The following is a 21,854-nucleotide window of genomic DNA, read 5'->3' as shown; positions in this document are numbered from 1 at the left end:
CTGTGTTTTCCCAGCAAGGGAATCAAGTGATTTTGTTTCCTACAGGGAAGAAAATCTCTCCATCTATGGCGGCCTTTACCTGTTGAAAATAAATGAGAAAAAAATCTGAAATGAAAAATAAAGGTGGTGTCACCACATCCAAGGAGTGTTAAACTGTGTAGTGGTCACCCCCACAAGGGCCACTGATTTGTGTACCGGGTTCTTCAGCCAAGCAAATGGCAACATTCCCTCCTCTGTTTCAGTAAACAGTCTAGGGGTTGCCTTTTTAAAACTTTTTTTAACCTTCTCTCAGGTCTGTACTTGTGATGTGGATGACCCCATTAGACTCAGGCAGACAGCCTCCTCAGTGATCTTCAGTGAAATCCCCCTCTTAGCTCTAAAGGAATTTGTAGCAGGATAGCCTGTCTCAGCTATGTACAGCTGGGACCTCCATGAGACTAGCAGAATCTTCAGCTAGACTACCAGGAAGAGCAGCAGCCCTTCTGGCTAGGAACCTATCTTCCTGGGGAAAAACCCTGCTTTGCCAGGCTCCAAACTATTTATGCTCCATCCCAGCCACCATCTGGGCAATTTATCCCAGGGATTGGCTGCAGCTGCTTAAATATTCAGGCTGCTAGCTCTCCCACTCACTACATTCTGGAAGCCCCTCAGAAGACAGTCTGAAGCAATAAAACTTGCAGCCTGCAGAGCCCAGAGCTGACTAAAGCAATCACATGCTGCTCTGCTGATTACAGCAGAGCCATAAAGCTACATTTGCCTAACCAAACTACCAGTCTAACCAAACTACCAGCCAATCTGGGAGGGTTGCTTTGATTTTTGGGCTTAGATACAATTCAAACATGCTTCGGATAAACATAGGTGATACATAAGCAAATGTTAAAAAGAGAGCAGGCTCAATGGACCACTGTCATTTGCTGCTGTCAGCCTCCTATCTTTCAGTGTCCCCCCGGTATAGTAGCCAGCTAGATCAGGCAATCTCTAGTGTCCATTCGTTAATTGTATTTTGTTTGTACCTTTCTGTACAAAAACATTGTAGCACTACTCCCAAGGGAGCTGCTGGTGACAGGTTCCCCTGGGCTACCATTAGCAACGGTAGAACATTCTAACATGTTTCCAAGTGTTTTTACCTCAGACAAGGACTAGTCCAGTTTCTTTGTTCTTTATGTTTTATTAGGAACTAGGATAGGAGAAGGGATGAGTGGGATACTCCAACTGAACTGAACTATACACAATAGGCAGGGATGTCTTGAATAAGTGCTGGTTAATGCTGAGCAGTGGCGGCTGGTCAATAGGGGGCGCAGGGTAGCATCAGCATTAAAAAAAAAAAAAAGTGTACCTTTAATGCAGCGGGGCGCCGGACACATTGCTGCTATGGAGAGGGGTGGGGATTTTCTCTTAATGTGCCAGTTTTTGGAATGCAGATTGGTAGCTCTTTAGAGTGTCCTCAGGGTGCAGAGCGATGCCCCCCGAACACTCCCACTTCGATTGCCATCCTGTGATTGGATGCCGTCCTGTGAGTGGACGTCATAGGGGCGGTACGTGGGCGTCACTGTCTGATTCCTGCCTGAGCCCGCCCAGACGTATTTCCATTGTCTCCCTGCTGCTGCTACACAGGAGGACGCTGTCGCTGAGTGAGAGAGAGAGAGAACTTGCTGTCTGGACTGGGACACTGCTGAGCTGACTGGCTGTGAGTATGAGGGGATCTGTGTGCTGTCTGGATCGGGACACTGCTAATGACTTGAATAAGGGGGGGGTAAGGGGGAGGGAGAGTAAACAGAGGAGTCTGGCCAGCCATGCCTGCACACAGAGGAGGGGGAGGGAAACAGAGATAACACTGAACAGTAATATTCTAGAGGGAGGACACGTTCGCCCAGGTCCTAGAGCTATGTACACTGATCTGCTACATCTCCCCCTCTACAGAGATGTAAAGGGGGGGGGGGAAGCATCCATCTCCACAGTACCTGCACCATGTCTGCAGTCTCTGGCCATTTACTGTGCCATGTCTGCAGTCTCTGACTGTCTCCTGTGTCATGTCTGCAGTCTCTGACTGTCTCCTGTGCCATTTTTTGCAGTCTCTGACTGTCTCCTGTGCCATGCCTGCAGTCTGACTGTCTGCCTGAAACCCTTTCCATCCCAGATTACTTGTTATCTCTTCCAACAGTTCAGCAGCTCAGTTCATTATCTGCAGTCATTTAAGGTGGCTGTAGTAGGAATGAAATAAAAGAGAATCATCTATTCCACAGCCACCTTAAGTGCCGGTTCACATATATGCGATGACAGACATCACATGTGATTCGGAGCGCACTGCTCGGTAAATCACATGCGATGTCTATGCGTTGCGAATTCAGCCAAACAGATTGTATGGCTGAATTTGCATTGCATTCAGACCAAAGTCGCACAGGACCCTTTTTTTGGTTCTCACCAGAATCGAATCGCATGGGTGTTCACACCAATGCGATCCGATTAATGTCCAATTGACAGTTCACACTGCGATATGCAAACTAATCTGGGGGTTTCATTAACTTTGTATTGACACCCCCAGTGATTGGCATATGGCAGTGTGAACTGCCTGGGAGTCAAGTGCGATGCGGGAACCTGCAGTGGATTCGCAGGGTTCCCGCATCGCATATATGTGTGATCCGACACGTAATGACTGCAGATAAAGAACTGAGCTGCTGAATAGTTGGAAGAGATGAATACTTTTTCAGGGCACTGTACCTTGATTACTGAAGGCCCCTTTCACACTTGTGAATTTGCAATTTTTTTACCGCGTTTTTGCCGCGAAGCAATGCCTATTACATTTTTCTGTTTGCGCCCCCCCCCCCCCCAAAATTTTGAGCACCAGCCGCCACTGATGCTGAGTATCGCTGAGTAACACTGAGTAACACTGAGTATACTGTAATTGAGCTAGTCACGGCTAAGCTGCTGCTTCACCTTGCTCTTGGCTGTGAAGGATTATCTTTAAGCTTCCTGAGGTAATTCTGTATTAGGGCAAGCTATTACTTAAGGTAGACTGTGTAACGCTCCTGCGTTTTTATATGGTGTGGATTTTCAGCTGCAGAAATAGTTCCACGTCAGTAGTCATGTAAGAGATATGCTGAGATACCATTCCCAACCTCAATGACTCATCATGTGTGGAAGGTCTTATTTCAGCCAGTAAATACACACAATTAGCAAGCTGGTTCCTAGAGTGACTTTATGTATGTGGTAACACAATGATGAAGGTTGAGGGATAGGTTGAGTGGAGGTGGTAGGTGATAGACACTTGAAGGTGAGACAGTAGCAGATGGATGCAGGAAGGTTTAGCAATGTTGTATGATAGCAGATGATAGAATAGCAGGTGGACATACAAAAGAGATCAATCCAGTGCAGAAAAGTAGCAGTAGTCTCAAGAGCTAGCAATCTAGTTATGCAGATGTGATAAACAGTCTTTACTATGCAGAGCTAGATAGCGTAAGCTTAGTATAAGTTTATAGAGAATTCCCCTGCGGGGTACTTAGCACTATTAGCGATACAGCCGAAGGGTGGTTCAGGAGAAGCGGATGATCCAGTAGCGGGATACAGGGATCAGCGCAGCGAGGTTCCGTCAGCGAAGTAAGCTTGCAAGCATGGAAGCTTCAAGCAAGGTTAGCATCCAGGTAAGGGTGTTTGAACGAACACATGTGAGTGAGAGCCGACGCCTTAAATAGCCATCTAGTCCGGCGCTGAGTGATGACAGCTCCAGTCTTAAAGGTGTATGCGCACCTTTCCAAAAGTAAATGGTAGGGCGCATACACTTGTGGAAAGTGTAATTTAGGGTACCAAAGGTACCGGAACATTACAGACTGTACTGCTAAACAACTTCAGGGCCCTTCCTGGCGCCCCCTTTATCCCTAATCTTCAGGGCTTAACAACTTGACACCCCCTTTACTGTAACACTCTGGGTTAACTGGCTCCTTGATCCCTTTGACCTCTCTGGAGTGGCCCCCTCTCTTAGGCAAACCCCTGGGCAGATACTCACGATACTGTTTTTCCAGAAGTCTTCTGCCCAGCAGCTCCATTTGGTCAGCACACTGGATCCTTTCAGCACAGCTCAACCCCAGGTCCCTAGGCCAACTGCCTGGACCACCTTCCTCACATCAGCAGGAGGAGAGACAGCCGTCCACCTCCTCCTGGGACTTTGCTCCTGCCAAAAGACACCCTGTCACATGCCCCCTCCGGATTTATTTCCAATCTCAGGATGCATTGCAGCAATGCCCACCCACTGAGACAGTCATAAACCCTGGTGTGCTATTAGCTAGGTTTCCTCCACTGTCCAACAAGGTCCCTCATTGGATACAGTGGGGAGACTCCCCAGACTCAACAGGTCACACCTGGAAGCATGTGGCAGGCTAACTACCAGATTAGACCCTTCTGATAAGCAGAGCAGGGTCACACATATGCTTTACCTAGGACCTACCTGGGAGGGTGCTACAACATTATTATTTTGCCTTTTTAGTGGGAAATTGTTATGGCCTTCACAAATTATTGTTATAAGCCTTTAAAATCTACTCATTAGAATGAATAATTAATTATTAGTTAGACCCCTAATGACATTGGTTTTCTTCTTCATGGCCAGGCATTTGTCACTGTTGATGTCACTCTGTGTTATTGAGAAGCCATTGTATTGGCTGTGGTGGATTGCTACCATTTTTTTTGCTCCCGGTTTTCTAAGGTGAGAACTATTTCTAATTGCTGACCAGCAGTCCTGCCCCAAGCACCACCTCTTGGTGAAGGGTTTGGAATGCAGGTAGAGGTTAGGGATATTATAATTATATTATACAATCCAGATCTATTCATGTGATGTGGATTGAGTTCTTATCCTATATAATCTCCAGTCCAGTCTATCCACCTAAGCACCAGGCCTATTCTGATACTTTTTGTTTACAAGTAAAAATCTGGGGGGGTTTTCTAGAAAATGACTTAGAGCCCCAAACATTATACACTTTTTTTTTTTTTTTTTAGCAGAGGCTGGAAAGTGGTGTGGTTACATTAAACTAAATATTAGCTGTGCGGCTTAACCTTTTCCCAACGAGCGTATGCATATATGTGACAGGTAGGCTTTAACACCAAGCGATCGTATAAAAAAAAAAAAAACAGAAGGCTAACAATGCCTAATTGTGATTTTGTGATTGGGAGCTTCTGATCATGTGATCTTTGTTATAGCCAATCACATGATTTGAATGCTCACCTCTGGGTCCTGGCATTTAGGGTGGGGGGGGGGGTAGCAGGAAAGGAGTTAAAGGGGTTTGGTGAAACAGAGTGTGAGCCTACTGGTGTATCTTCCACTGTGGAGGGGGATGGGGGCCCATCAATGCACAGTTAATAGTTGACAGTTGTAAATTGCGTTATTAGAATGACAGTGTTATTAATTATATGGGAGTTGTCTGTATAGAAAGCAATGTGAGAAGGGATATACTGCAATCTGCAGAGGGATCCCACACCTCCCCCCATCACAGATCCCCCCTGTACTATACATATAGTTCCAGGCTGTCATGTGGCTGAGATGTACAGCCCCTCCCCCAGTTCTGCATTCACCGGCCCCAGTCTGCATTCCCCGTCCCTAGCCCCGCATTTGCCGCAGCACGAAGAGGAAGGGCATACAGGGAAACTTCCTGTTCCTGCTTCACACCTGACCACTCCCACATATTGCTGTGTCTGGGACTGAGGACTCTGTGAAGGGGGGGGTAATATGTTTAAGTTGGGGGGGGATGCTGGCAATGTGTTATTTGTGTGGAGAGAGGGTGAGGGGGGGGGGTTTGTGTACTATGTTGTAGGTGGGGCAGGGGGTGTATTATGTGTGCATGTGGGGGGTAGCAGGGGTTGTATTATGTGTGTGTGGGGGGGGGGGGCAGGAGGTATATTATGTGTGTATGTATTATCCACTTCCAGACCAGGCCTTTTGCTGGCACTTTTTGTGTACATGTAACCACTGTGACAGGAAGTCAGGTAAATCTGTGGATGTAGTCACAGACAGGAGATACATTTCCACCTGGTTTAGAAAATTCACCAATTACGATAGGGTGTCGGCTGCAAAGGTAGCCAGAACTGTCTAAGGACATTGAACAGACTTCAGCTGTTCAGAATGAGGAAATGAAGGCCTCTATAATTTGTCCAAAGGAAGTCTATGGATTGCTGCCTCCTGACGCCGTGTGGGCTGGGGAGAGGAGGACAGTCAGATGTGTGCCTCCCGACGCTGTGAGAGCCTGGGAGAAGGATTGCTGCCTCCTGACGCCGTGTAGGTAGCGGAGGACAATCAGATGGGTGCCCCCTGAAGCTGTGTGAGCATAGGAGGGGAAGACCTCCTGAAGCGAAGTGCGCTGAGGAGGGTAACAAGTGTGAAGACTACTCAAGGATCGTTTCTATGTGAAAAGAAACCAATGGACATTTCCTGTGTGAAGGGGAAATTAATAAAGTGTGAAGACTTTTCAAGGTGAGAAAATGAACTATTTCTATGTGGAAGAAATAAATGAACTGTTTGCTATGTGAAGAGACAAGCAAAGGGACATGGTCAATGTGAAGAGGAAAAGGGACATGTTCAATGGACATTTGTTGTGTGAAGAAAAACATGGACTATTGAGTGTCTGCTGTAGGATCAGCAAAGTTTGCCCAACAGTAGTGTAGCGGGGTTAAAAATGCCTAAAGACACTGTTTGATATGTGGGAAGGAACTAGGCTCCCTCTAGTGGTAGCTGCATGGAATTTCCCGGGCTGTGACTTCCTTTTCACAAGATGAAGAAACTACATCTCCCACGCTGCTTTGCAAGATCCAGGGTGCACGGCTGCACCGCACGGCACTATGGGGGAAGTTATTTAAAGGAAGAGAGAAGCGCGCGAAGGGGAAACTTCTGTTGGTGAGAGGGCACATGCCCAATAACTGACTTTATCTGCCGAAGAGATAGTTTTATCTACAGATAGCGGTAGCGCAACAGGAGGTGATAAAACCCCGGGGTTTATCAGCATACTCTCTCAGGAGACTCATAGACAAACAATAAGGTCTGAAAAGGAGTCGCCAGAGGCTTATCTCTCTTACAGAAGTTATTGCTCAGTTACGCAGACACCCTGCGGTGACAACTAACAGCTTGTTGTTTTTCTCTCTCTTGATCTTCATTTCCTAAATTTGGATTACAAATGAGCTCTATTCAATAACCTTGCTAGCGAAGATCAACAAGAAAGAAGAGAACTCTGGGGGAGGGATTCTGATAGGCCTACCTATCTGGTACTGTGTCTAGCCTTAATGGAGGAGGAGTGTGGGGGTATTCTTTTATCTTTTTAAAGCTGTTTTAAATAACCTTTTATGGACTTGTATTGTATTGTATTGTATTGTATCTCCCCTATTCAATTTGATATATAGTAAACTAAGTTTGGTTAATTACAATCCTGTGTGCTGTTCCATTGTGTCACCCAGAAGGACTATCATTTAAGAAGATAACAAGGTATTGTTGCATATTGAAGTATTGTATTCCAATCTGTGTATCCATTTGATAGTCCAGTCCTATTCTGGGTCAGTTGTGCCTGAGGAGGGATCGAGCTAATTTGATTGGGTTGTTAGGCAGGGTGTAGACCCAATACTATAATCAGCAGCTCCTGCGGGGGTGGTGCTACACGTGGGGGCTCGTCCGGGATTTCTACAGTCCTGCAACACAACCCTCTCAGCCCCAGAATCCCCTCCCACGCAGAAATGGATCCTGCCGCTGCTGCTGAGTGGTGCAAGGAAGAGAATGTCATAGTGGAAAATGGCCTGGTGGTTGAAATCAAGGGAGAAGCCTGGACTGAAGAAAAGCTCCTCCCTGTTTTAAGGGCACTATCCACAGACAGGAAATTCTGGGTGATTGACATAAAAACTGACACCACTGCCCCACACACGTATGCACTGTGTGAGTGGAGGAAAGGGGTCCCTGATTATTTCAATGGAAACAGTGTAAAAACTATTGACCAAACAGAACTTTTCCTGATACATCCAGGAGTTCCTACTGCGGGTCCCTCATCTACTACTCCTGGGGTATCCAGCCAAGAAAAAGGTGTCCAAGAAGGGCATCCTGAGTCATCACCTTTGTCGACTTTTAGCTCAGAACTGTGTGCTGTTCTGGGGGAGATTGTAGCAAAATGTAGTAGGGACTCCTCGAGCTATCTGATGACTGGATACAGGAAGCTCCGGACATTCTCTGGGAAACAGCCTGTGCCTTCAGCAGAAGATGGGTTCGAAGAGTGGTTAGATACCGCCACTCAGGCTTTGGAGGAATGGGAGGTACCAGAACAGCATAAGAAGCAGAGAATCACAGAGAGTTTAAGGGGACCTGCATTAGAGGCTGTACGTAATCTAAAGCTTAGCAAGAAGAACTGCACTGCACAGGATTATTTGGACATTCTGCAAGATGTGTTTGGTCGGACAGAGAACGCGGCTGAACTCCTCTACCAGTTAGACCACTGTTATCAAGAAGAGGGGGAGAAGTTGTCCGAATTCATTAAACGTCTGGATAGGATTATCCACCAGATCCTGTTAAAGAAAGGAATAGACCCCCGGAAAATAGATGAGACTCGTGCACGACAGGTTCTGAAAGGGGCTCAACCTTTAGATCCCATTGCCATACTGTTACGAACTCGTCAAGATGGCGGCATTCTAGAATACCCCGACCTGATTCGAATGGTCAGAGAGGAAGAGGTCATGTTGGACAACAAGAAGAAAAGTCGGCAGTTTGACTCAACTGCCCGGGTTAGAGTGATAAGTGTGGAAGAGGGCGACTCTCAAGTTGAACTCTTAAAGACCCAAGTGTCTCAGTTGATAGAAATGGTGTCTATCCTGACTGGTCAGGTATCCACTCTACCCAAGGGGAGTATATCGGAGAGGCCAGATGAACCTGTAAGTCTCAGCACAGATCCAGAGCCACGGCCTGTAAGATTGTTAACTTGTTTCAACTGCGGGGGAGTTGGACATGTTAGAAGGGTATGTCCCAGCTCAGGAAAGGCTGCCACGAAACCTCGTGAGCCAGCGGGAAACTTCAGAGGACACCGGTGAAGGAGTCAACCGGGCGTCCGCCAGTCTTAAGGGACTCCAGGAGTGGTGCAGGATCAGGGAAACCGAGTCAGGGGGTCAGGCCTAAATATAACATCCCCAGTTCTAGACTCCGGGTTACTGAGGGAAGGAAAATCAATGCACGCCGGGTTCAGCGGGGGCCCAGATCAAGGAAGAAAAAGGAGAAGAGGGCCAGGGTACAGAGAACTGAATCAGATAACAAGGCTACATCAAGAGAATTTCCAACTAATTTGGTCGGGCCCTCCCCAGTGGTCTCGGTTCAGGTAGAAGGAATTCACGCAAGAGCCCTCCTTGATACAGGGGCCCAGGTGACTCTTTTGTATAGAGACTTCTATGATAAATATCTTACCCATTTACCTTTGCAAAAGTTGGAAGATCTGGAGATATGGGGTATCGGGACCCAAAGTTTTCCTTATGACGGGTATCTGCCAATCAAGTTGACCTTTGATCCATCAGTGGCTGGTGAAGCGGAAACCTTCGACACCTTAGCGGTGGTCTGTCCTCGTCCACCAGGGGCCAACAAAAGCTCTCTCATCGTAGGAACAAACACTGATCTGGTAAGGCGCCTTTTGATACAACTGGTCCAGGGACAAGATGCTCAGGCGCCAAGGATCCATCCCATGCTACGGCAGGCCTACCAACGATTAGTGTTGGAGCAAGAGACCCCCGCAGAAGGAGTTGGACGACTCTGGAAGCTGGACAGAGCAGAAAAGGTCTTACAGCCAGGAGAGGTGGCCTGTTTTAAGGCTTCTGTTAAACTCACATGGCAACAGCCGGGTCCCTTCATTATCTTTGAATCAGGTCAAAAGGAGAGACAGAGAGGGATAGAAGTGATCCCTGAGGTGATCCCTTTGAAGGTGTTACAGGAAAACCGTGGAAGGGTTTTAGTGAGTGTCAGAAACACCTCTATTACACCGGTGAAGGTACCGGCCAGAGTGCTCCTGGGCCAAGTCAACCCGGCTACCCCAGTTGCCCCCATTGATTTCAAAGAAAAGGAACAGGGTGAAGCGGTTATAGAGGAGCTCTGCTCTGGAAACGCTGCCCTCCCGCCGGAATGGGTGAAGAGGGCCAAGGCACAACTTGCTCGATGGAGGGAAATATTCTCTAAGGACGAGTTTGACGTGGGATGTGCCAGGAGTGCCACTCATAAGATCCGCCTGAGTGAGGACAAACCTTTCAGGGAGAGAGTCCGGCGAGTCCCCTTAGGTGACTGAGAAGATCTACGTCAACAGCTGGCAGAGCTCAAAAAGATCGGGATTATCCGAGAATCCAGGAGCCCGTATGCTTCCCCGATAGTGGTAGTCCGGAAGAAAAATGGATCTTTGAGGCTTTGTATCGATTACCGAACGCTGAACAGAAGAACCATCCCAGACCAGTATACCACTCCTCGAATCGAAGATGCCCTACAGAGTCTGTTAGGAGCGAAGTGGTTCAGTGTGATTGACTTAAAGAGTGGGTATTATCAGATCCCCATGCACCCTGAAGATCGGGAGAAAACAGCCTTCATCACCCCTGTGGGGTTCTTTGAGTTCAATCGCATGCCTCAGGGGTTGTCCGGGGCCCCTGCTACCTTCCAAAGGCTGATGGAAAGGACCGTTGGAGATATGAATTTGATAGAGGTACTGGTATACTTGGATGATGTTATCGTGTTTGGCAGAACTTTGGAAGAACACGAGGAGAGGTTGGAAAAGGTCTTGTAGAGGCTACATGAAGAAGGTCTGAAACTTTCTCCTGAGAAGTGCCAATTCTATCAGTCCTCGGTCCATTACTTGGGCCATATCGTGTCTGGAGAAGGGGTGGCCACTGACCCGGACAAGCTGGATGCTATTGCTTCTTGGCCGAGACCCACAGATGTGACCGAACTCCGGTCATTCCTGGGCTTTTGCTCCTATTACAGGAGGTTTGTGGAGGGGTTCGCCCAGATTGCCCGACCCCTAAATGAGCTCCTGAAGAATGAAGAAGATGATGTCCCTGAGTTGGTAAAGCCGGTGAAGTCCACCATGGGACCCCGGAAGGCTAAGGAATCCATCCAGGATCAGTGGACCCCGGAATGCGAAGGGGCCTTTGTCCAGCTGAAGAAAACCCTAACCACTTCCCCTGTGTTGGCCTATGCGGACCCCACAAAACCCTATGAACTGCATGTTGATGCCAGCCGAGATGGGCTGGGGGGGGTTCTTTATCAGGAGCATGAGGGTTATCTGCGACCTGTTGCCTATGTGAGCAGAAGCCTACTGCCTGCTGAAAGGAATTATCCTACCCACAAACTTGAATTCTTGGCCTTGAAGTGGGCAGTGGTTGACAAATTGAAAGACTACCTATACGGAGCTGAATTCGTTGTCAAGACAGATAATAATCCCCTCACCTATCTGTTGACTACGGCTAAGCTGGATGCAACAGGACACCGATGGTTGGCTGCCCTCTCTAGCTTTAATTTTAGTCTGAAGTATCGGCCAGGAATCGGAAATAGGGATGCAGATGCCCTGTCCAGAAGGTTGCATGCTCCACAGGAACCTGTGGAAGAATGGACTCATTTGGCTCCAGAAGGGGTGCGTGCCCTATATCAGGGAACTGAATTTCGATCCCGAGGAGGGTCGAGAGCAGAAGAGATTGGGGTTTCGGCTATCGGAGTACCCAAATGCTACTGCCAGGTGACCCAGGTTGAAGGGGAGGATTTGCCCCGGCTGTCCAAAAGGGACTTGCGGAAGGAGCAGTTGGAAGACCCTTTGGGAAAACTTCTCTTGGAAGCCTTGGAGATCCAGAGCCCTGAGTTGCTTCTAACTGACTCCTCTCAGGGGGCCCGTCTGTTACATAGAGAGTGGACCCGGTTACAGATCAGAGAAGGAGTGGCCTACCGGAGAGGTCCATCTGAAGATCTGGAGGAGAAGTGGCAACTGTTCTTACCAGCTAAATACAGAGAGGGAGTTTTGGCCGCTCTTCATGATAATCATGGCCATCTGGGGCCCGAAAGAACCTTTCAGCTTGTCAGGGACAGGTTCTACTGGCCTTGTATGAGGGCCGAAGTTGAAGGATACTGTCATTCTTGTGTCCGGTGTATACAGAGGAAGACTCTGCCACGTCAAGCAGCCCCAATGGGCCATCTACAAAGCCAGGGACCCATGGAGCTGGTGTGCATTGATTTCCTTTGCTTAGAGCCTGATTTGAGTGGCCAGGGGAATGTTCTTGTGGTAACAGACCATTTTACCAGATACGCTCAAGCATTCCCAACAAGGGATCAGAAGGCCTCAACGGTAGCCAAAGTTCTTGTAGAGAAGTTTTTTGTACATTATGGGTTACCACAACGCCTCCATTCTGATCAGGGAAGGGACTTCGAAAGAAGACTGATCAAGAGACTGTTGGATATGTTGGGCATTCAAAAGACTAGAACCACTCCCTACCATCCACAAGGGGATGCCCAGCCTGAACGATTTAACAGGACTCTCTTGGATATGTTGGGGACTTTGAGCTCAGAGAAGAAACAGCATTGGGGCAAGCATGTAGCTGCTATCGTGCATGCCTACAACAGCACTGTCAGTGATGCTACTGGATATTCCCCTTATCGGCTGATGTTTGGAAGGGAGGCTCGGTTACCAGTGGATTTGGCCTTTGGCATTTCGCTTGATCATACCTCTTCAGCATCGCATAGAGGATATGTGGACCGACTGCGGAAGAGTCTGAAAGCGGCCTATGACAAGGCCCAGGCTACATCTGATCAACGTGGACTGCGGAATAAAAAAAGTTTTGACCTAAAAGTTCGGATCCATGACCTGCAGCCAGGGGACAGGGTCTTGTTGAGAAACTTGGGTGTCCCAGGAAAACACAAGTTGGCAGACCGCTGGAAGTCCCAACCTTATGTTATCTGTAAGCAACTGCCAAACCTTCCTGTGTACCAAATTCGGCCTGAGGGAAGTGTGGGTCCATTGAAGGCTTGGCATCGGAACCATTTGCTGCCTCTCTCTGAAGCGGTTCGTATGCCCCCTGTGGAAGACTTGTCAGAGGCCCCTTCGACTTCTCGCCGGTCCAGACCGGTTACCAGATCTCAGACGACGCTCCCAGATGAGGGAGAGGGAAGTTCTCTATCTGAAGATTTGGAAGATGAAGAGGAGGTACCCGACTGGTTGTGGTCATCTCAGTTGCCAGAACCCACACCTGCCTCCCTGTCTTCATCTGACTTGGCTGATAGAGGAGCCCTTCGGGCAGAAGCCCCTGAATTCATACCCTTTCATATGCTTCCAGAAGAAGCAGCTGAGGATGAAGATCCTGAGAAGGAGGTTGCACCTTTCTCTGAAGAAGAACTGACCGCTCTTGAACCATCAGGTTCCTCTGTGTTGGAACATGAGGAGGTGGATATTGAAGAATCCTCAGAAGTGCCTGATCCTAGTACCTCTGAGAGTATGCCTCCACGGGAACAGAGGGAAAGGAGAGTCATTCACCCACCTAAGAGACTGACCTATGATCAATTGGGTGAATGTTCGGAAGAAGCTGTTTTTACCTCCAAAAGATCTCCTGACCAGCCTAGCTCTCCCACTGTAGATTTGGTGGGGGACAACCCTAGCTCACCCCCAGGCACAACTGTACAAGCCACCCAAGTTTCGGGGGGTCTGTGAGAGATCATGAGAACAAAGTATTGAAGTAGAAAACGTTTGCATTTAAGTTTGTACATAAGGATATTGGGTTTGGCCATTATAATAAGCACAGTTTTTGATGTTCACAATTTGGTTTACTTTGTGAGTTAATGTTTGCGCACATTTTGCTGCTCTGACTCCACTATATGTTTTTTTTTTCTTTCTCACCTTTTGATGTTTTTTTTTATAACACAAACTTTAAGATGTAAGTGTTTAAGAAATTGCAAATGCACATGTGCTTTTTAAAGGAGCACTATATAAAAGCACTAGAAATTAGCACTATATTAACACTGTAGAAATTACTTATTTGCTTATTAATTGCACTTTATCGTTTTACTGTTGCACTGCTATCAGAATACAAAATTGGATATATTCAGATTGACTTATTTCAGCAATATGTTAATGTTTTTGTTGTATAATGCCAACCTATGCACTAGGGTACATACTGTTGACCTCTTTGGGGACCAAAGTTTCTCAAGTGGGGGGAGTGTGTAGCGGGGTTAAAAATGCCTAAAGACACTGTTTGATATGTGGGAAGGAACTAGGCTCCCTCTAGTGGTAGCTGCATGGAATTTCCCGGGCTGTGACTTCCTTTTCACAAGATGAAGAAACTACATCTCCCACGCTGCTTTGCAAGATCCAGGGTGCACGGCTGCACCGCACGGCACTATGGGGGAAGTTATTTAAAGGAAGAGAGAAGCGCGCGAGGGGGGGGCCTTTTTCTGCGCTGGACTCTGAGGAACCAGCGAGCGAGAGTGAAGGACTGGTGCCGGATATTGGGCCAAAGCCTTTTAGCCTGGAGGGACGACGTGGAACCGTCCCATCTCAGGCACGAGGCATATTCCTGGAGGTCAAACTGCTGTTGACAGAGACCGGAAGTCATCCGCCAGAAGGACCTCGCGCGGCTGGCACATAGCCAAAGGACTGAGACCGCAGTGGAAGCGCGCGAAGGGGAAACTTCTGTTGGTGAGAGGGCACATGCCCAATAACTGACTTTATCTGCCGAAGAGATAGTTTTATCTACAGATAGCGGTAGCGCAACAGGAGGTGATAAAACCCCGGGGTTTATCAGCATACTCTCTCAGGAGACTCATAGACAAACAATAAGGTCTGAAAAGGAGTCGCCAGAGGCTTATCTCTCTTACAGAAGTTATTGCTCAGTTACGCAGACACCCTGCGGTGACAACTAACAGCTTGTTGTTTTTCTCTCTCTTGATCTTCATTTCCTAAATTTGGATTACAAATGAGCTCTATTCAATAACCTTGCTAGCGAAGATCAACAAGAAAGAAGAGAACTCTGGGGGAGGGATTCAGATAGGCCTACCTATCTGGTACTGTGTCTAGCCTTAATGGAGGAGGAGTGTGGGGGTATTCTTTTATCTTTTTAAAGCTGTTTTAAATAACCTTTTATGGACTTGTATTGTATTGTATTGTATCTCCCCTATTCAATTTGATATATAGTAAACTAAGTTTGGTTAATTACAATCCTGTGTGCTGTTCCATTGTGTCACCCAGAAGGACTATCATTTAAGAAGATAACAAGGTATTGTTGCATATTGAAGTATTGTATTCCAATCTGTGTATCCATTTGATAGTCCAGTCCTATTCTGGGTCAGTTGTGCCTGAGGAGGGATCGAGCTAATTTGATTGGGTTGTTAGGCAGGGTGTAGACCCAATACTATAATCAGCAGCTCCTGCGGGGGTGGTGCTACAGTAGGTTGGAGACAGACTCCGTAGGTAGGTTTCTGTATGTGAGAAGGTAGCCGCCCACAGTGGCAAGGATTTATTTTGTGTTTTATTTTATTTTGGATGTTTTGACGCTTGCAGTCTGGTGAAGAAAATTGCATGAATAAACCAAACTGTTTGCAACCACTTCTCGGCTATCTCCCTGTGTAAACGCACCCCCCAAAGGGGTCATCCATACCCGCCACCGAGCTAATCTCCCACACCACATAACCCCTTGTTCTCCCTGTGATCTTATTGCTTTAGTATGAAAGTACTATAGCTGCTATCCTAATAAATAAACATAGTAATTATTAGGGCAATGACATCACAGAGGGTGGAAACCTCATGACATCACCCCCATAGTTGCCAACATTTCCAAAACGTTTGTAGAAAGCCACTGTAGAAGGAGCATTACTTTAATTAGGGGTAGGGCATTAATTTATTATGGGCATAGTTACTATAAGTCAGTGAAAGATAAATGTGGCGTGCGAAGTGCCGCAACAAACAGTGGGCGTGGTTTAAATTACTCAAAATTTTAGGTGTGACTTAAAGGGGGCATGATTACAAAGAATCTGAGATAACTTACATGCAGAACAAACTGCAGTGCTGTGATCCATAGGAAAAATACAGCCAAACAGGTTTTGGCTGCACTTTTCCTTTAAGCCCTGGTAAGCAAGTAGGAGTGGGGGCATGATCTGGTAAAAACCATGTAATCATTCAGGCAGACTTGAACAATAAAGCTGCCCTGAGCCCCCCTGTTGAGCTGATGAGGTCTGGGCCCAGTACAACAGGACCGGTTGTACTGCCTTATTAGCGGCCCTGGGTGAATGGAATGGTATAGAGGAGATACTGCTCACCAGCTGAAGTCTACATATCTATGTAGCACAATTAAATTACACATCAGTGGTTGGTATATAGAGAAACCATTCCCCCTAGTTTTCTTTTTTTTTTATGAGCCCCCAGAGGGTTACAATGCACATTAGCTTGATTCACACAGATTTTTTTTTGCTGTTTTGATTTCTCATTCTCTGCCCTAACATGATCTGTCATTACCTAATTACTGCTAAGATAATTTGCAGCAAATCCACCACGCTGACCCTGTGCCCTGCACAAATTTTGACATGCAGAGATGCACTACATAGACTAAACCTTTGAGTGCTACCCAATTGCAAATGTCAGCTGGCTTAAACTGTTAGTAGTCCTAATTTCACACCTCCCAACTTTTTTCAGATGGGACATCTATTAGCGAAAGTATGTAGGCATAGAACACACCGCCTGCCACACCCCCTTAAAGGAGAATTCTACAAAAAAATGATTAGTTAAACCCACAAGTGTTTCTTTTTTTATAGCACTACTTTTCCTTTAGGCCCCTCTCACACTATTGCGACTTGTCCCGCGATTTTGGACCGCAAAATCGCATGAAAAGTCGTTTTCCATTATTTTCAATGAGCCCCATTCATATAAGTGCATTTTGAAGTCGCACCGACTTCAAAGTAGTTCCTGCACTACTTTGCCACGATTTGATTGCGTTTTGAGCCATTGCCATTGCTTTCAAAATCGTGGCAAAATCGCGGCAAAGTCGCATCAAAATCGCGGTAAAATCATATCAAATCATAAGTGTGAAAGGGGCCTTATATGGGCTCTTAAAATTTACAAATACAGCAATTTAGAAACTGGATGAAATGTTTAGAACTGGGAGACACTTTTTGAAAGATAAAAAGTGCATTTTTATACAACTATCAGACCAAAATGAGGGACAAATGAGGAGGCAAGAGGGACAGAGGGACTTTGTTCCAAATCAGGGACATTGGGGAGCTATGAATTTTATATTTATAATGAACAGACCAAAGCCGGTTTTAGATAAAAAGGGGCCCTGGGCAAATATAAATTTGGACCCCATATGCGCAGCAATCCTGCTGCCTGTACTTATTGCCATTATTCAAACTGGGACCCTGGAGAGGGTGAGAGCCCTGGACAATTGCCCAATTTGCCCCCTCCCCCCTAACAGCAGCACTGACAAAAGCCTATATATACAGTATCTCACAAAAGTGAGTACACCCCTCACATTTTTATAAATATTTTATTATATCTTTTCATGTAACAACACTGAAGAAATTTCACTTTGCTACAATGTAATGTAGTGAGTGTACAACTTGTATAACAGTGTAAATGTGCTGCCCCCTCAAAATAACTTAACACACAGCCAATAATGTCTAAATCGCTGGCAACAAAAGTGAGTACACCCCTAAGTGGAATTGTCCAAATTGGGCGCAAAGTGTCAATATTTTATGTGGCCACCATTATTTTCCAACACTGCCTTAACCCTCTTGGGCAGGAAGTTCACTACAGCTTCACAGTTTGCCACTGGAGTTTGCCACTTCTGCATGACAACATCACCGAGCTGGTTGAAGTTAGAGACCTTATGCTCCTCCAACTTCAATTTGAGGATGCTCAATAGGGTTTAAGTCTGGAGACATGCTTGGCTAGTCCATCACCTTTACCCTCAGCTTCTCTAGCAAGGCAGTGGTCGTCTTGGAGGTGTGTTTGAGGTTGTTATGTTGGAATACTGCCCTGCAGCCCAGTCTCCAAAGGGAGGGGATTATGCTCTGCTTCATTATGTCACAGTGTATGTTGGCATTCATGGTTCCCTCAATGAACTGTAGCTCCCCAGTGCCTGCAGCACTCATGCAGCCCCAGACCGTGACACTCCCGCCACCATACTTGACTGTAGGCAGGACACACTTGTCTTTGTACTCCTCTCCTGGTTGCCGCCACACGCGCTTGACACCATCTGAACAAATACGTTTATCTTGGTCTCATCAGACCACAGGACATGGTTCCAGTAATCCATGTCTTTAGTCTGCTTGTCTTCAGCAAACTATTTGCGAGCTTTCTTGTGCATCATCTTTAGAAGAGGCTTCCTTCTGGGACAACAGCCATGCAGACCAATTTGATGCAGTGTGCGGTGTATGGTCTGAGCACTGACAGGCCGACCCCCCCCCACCTCTTCAACCTCTGCAGCAATGCTTTCAGCACTCATATGTCTATTTCCCAAAGACAACCTCTGGATATGACGCTGAGCATGTGCACTCCATTTCATTGGTCGACCATGGCGAGGCCTGTTCTGTGTGGAACCTGTCCTGTTAAACCACTAGATGGTCTTGGCCACCGTGCTGCATCTTCAGGCTCTTGGCAATCTTCTTATAGCATAGGCCATCTTTATGTAGAGCAACAATTCTTTTTTTCAATTCCCAGAGAGTTCTTTGCAATGAGGTGCAATGTTGAACTTCCAGTGACCAGTATGAGAGAGTGAGAGCGATAACACCAAATTTAACACACCTGCTCCCCATTCACACCTGAGACCTTGTAACACTAACGAGTCACATGACACCGGAGAGGGAAAATGGCTAATCTGGCCCAATTTGAAAATTTTCACTTAGGTGTGTACTCACTTTTGTTGCCAGCGGTTTAGACATTGTGTGTGAGCTATTTTGAGGGGACAGCAAATATACACTGTTATACAAGCTGTACACTCACTACTTTACATTGTAGCAAAGTGTCATTTCGTCAGTGTTGTCACATGAAAAGATATAATAAAATATTTACAAAAATGTGAGGGGTGTACTCACTTTTGTGAGATACTGTAGGTGAACATAAAATTCAGACCATTGCTTTTGGGATACTTTCACATCAAAAACCATATGGTAAAGTTTATTTATGATGCATATTACTTAATGCATTTTCACATAAGATTACATGTGTTAATGTGCTTTTCATATATTTTTAAATGCACATTAACATTTTTTTGGGTCAACATTATTCAAAGTGAGAGAGAGCCAATCAAAAGTAGAAAAGCTTCAAGTTGCAGATAATCTTTTTTTTTCCTGCAATCTGTCATGCATTTATGTTTCAATCAATGAACAAAAATCAACATGTGCGGGCTCATGATTGCCTGGGCCATGCGGGGACCGTGTTCATGTGAGAATCAAACATTATGGTGGTTCCCTGGCTTAGAGATGAGCTGTATACAGTGTGCAGCAATAAACGTACGAGTCCTTCTGTAGAAGTGCTGTCCCGGGGGTGTGGCTAAGATGGCGGCGTGAGCAGATGTCTTCCCCGGAGCTCTGCTGATATCCCGTCTCTTTTATCCTCACCTACGTGGCTGATCCTCTCCTGCTCCGGTTTCCTCTGCTGCGGATGCCGACTAGATCATCGGGGAGGGCGAAGGGGGGAAAAAACTCAGTTTTCCTCCGGGGATCCCGGGCCTTTCTCCTTCTGCGTCCTCTGGCAGTGGTGAGCCCGCGCCGCGTGCGAACATGGCGTCCCAGACGGATGGGCGGGAGACCCTGCCTGCACAGTCCCCTGGTATTCCGGAAGTGATGGCGGCGATTACTGCCTGCCAAGCGGACCTCACCAATAAAATAGAGGCTGTGCAGCTGGATGTCGGTCTCATCCGGCAAGACCTGGACAAAATTAGGACCCGACTCGCCACGGCGGAGGTCCGAGTGGGGCAGGTGGAAGACACAGTGGCGGAACATTCCTACGGCCATCCGTACCCTGCAGACGAAAGTGAGAACTCTAGAGTATAGGGCTGAAGATGCAGAAAATCGGTGCAGGAGGAATAGTATTTGCATCATAGGTCTGGCTGAGGGGGTGGAGGGCAAGGATGCTACTACCTTCGTGGAGGAACTCTTTTGGGGCCTACTCCCTGCGGCCCGGTTGTCCCCTCACTTCACGGTCGAGAGGGCGCTTCGTGTCCCACCCCAGCCAGGCCCGCTCGGGACCCCCCTCGCACTCTTATCCTGCGGCTGCTTAATTTCTGGGACCGGGATGAAATCCTCCGTGCTGCGAGGGCCCTGGGTGATCTTCGGTACCAGAACAACCGCCTGATGCTCTTTCAGGATTACTCAGTGGAAACACAGAAGATGCGCAAATCCTATGATTCGGTGAAGGCCTCCCTGCATTCTCGGGGGATTAAGCACAGTGTGCTTTTCCCAGCTAAGTTGCGGGTGGTAGACGGCGATATTGTACGCTTCTTCAACTCCCCCAAGGATGCGGTTGCTTGGATGGACACTCTCCCCCCACAGGACCGAGGCTGATGGTCGCCCAGTGTGCTTCGGATGTGCCTCCTTGTTTGCTTTTACCTACCACCTATGCTGCTGTGGGTCCCTGATGTCCTCCCTGCCGTGGGATGGTCACTATTCACTGTATTTTTTGGTTCTCTGTACCCTGCCGTTTATGGCTTACTCACCTGTTGTGAGACCTGTATCCTCTCCTCCTTTCTATGGTTGGCGGGAGGGGGGGCTGTGTACAATGCTGGAACAATTTTTTGTCATCCGGATGCAGATGTTTTCTTTTCTTTTACATTTTCAAAGTTTTCTTTTTATCTAAGTGTGTGCCCCTGGCTTGCCCAGGTGACTTTCTTGAGCTCAGGTATACATTGGCAGTTCGGCATCTCCGTGTGGGAAAGACTGCCTCAGGAACTCCAGACCGTCCGCTCCACCTCGGGTCCCAGGGCTCCGGGACTCTATATGGCGGTCCGGTTAGCCATGTGCCTCCTGTTTATTTTTGCCCTCTGGCTTTTGGTTTGGGACTTAAGCGGCCCTGTGTTCTGCGGGGACCGTGGGGTGGGGGGAAGGGGTTGTTGGCTGTTGCTAGCTGGGTTGGGGCCCCGTTGGGCCTCTTGATGGTTTTTGTTTTCATGTTAACCATTTTTGTTCCTTTTGCAGGTTCCTTACTGATAAGGACTTGACACATTTATATTGGTTGATGACTCTGATGATTTTTTCTGGCTCTGGGGGAATGTTAATTATGCCTCTCCTGTCACCTCTCTACAGCACTGCTTATCTCCGCTACCTGTCTGCCTTCTCTATATTTTCTACCCTACACTTATCTCTCCCACTTTCTGATGCCTGACATATCTATACTCTCCTGGAATGTCCAGGGTCTTGGCACAGCTGTGAAAAATCCCTTGTTTTCAATTATTTGCGTAATATCTCCCCCCAGATTTGTATTTTGCAAGAAACCCACCTCTTGGGGTCTAGAATTTTGGGTCTTAGACGGGCCTTGGTTGGGACCCATTATCATTCAGTGTACTCAAGTTATGATTCACTCAGTGGGTGGAGGCTTTTGCACTGACAGATGTCTGGCGACATTTCCATCCCACGTCCCGTGAGTTCACCTGTCATTCGGCATCATATCGGTCCCTGTCCCGGATAGACCTTGCATCACACACTGCCTTGCGCAGGGTGTCGGAGGTATCTGTCCTGGCCAGGGGTATTTCCGAATCACTCGCCGCTGCTGGTGTCACTGCAGGGGGGGGTCCCTCGGGTGGGGGTCTGTGGAGACTCTCCAGATTTTGGGCTATGCATGAGGTGGTTCAGGAGCAGGTCCTGGAGGAGATTGGCCATTATTGGAGAATAAATGAAGCCTCCGCTGACCCGATCGTCCTTTGGG

The sequence above is a fragment of the Pelophylax lessonae genome, assembly GCF_965119305.1.
Source record: "Pelophylax lessonae genome assembly, chromosome: 8".
Taxonomy (NCBI): domain Eukaryota; kingdom Metazoa; phylum Chordata; class Amphibia; order Anura; family Ranidae; genus Pelophylax; species Pelophylax lessonae.
The sequence above is the reverse complement of the archived record's forward strand: the minus strand, read 5'-3'. Positions refer to the sequence as shown.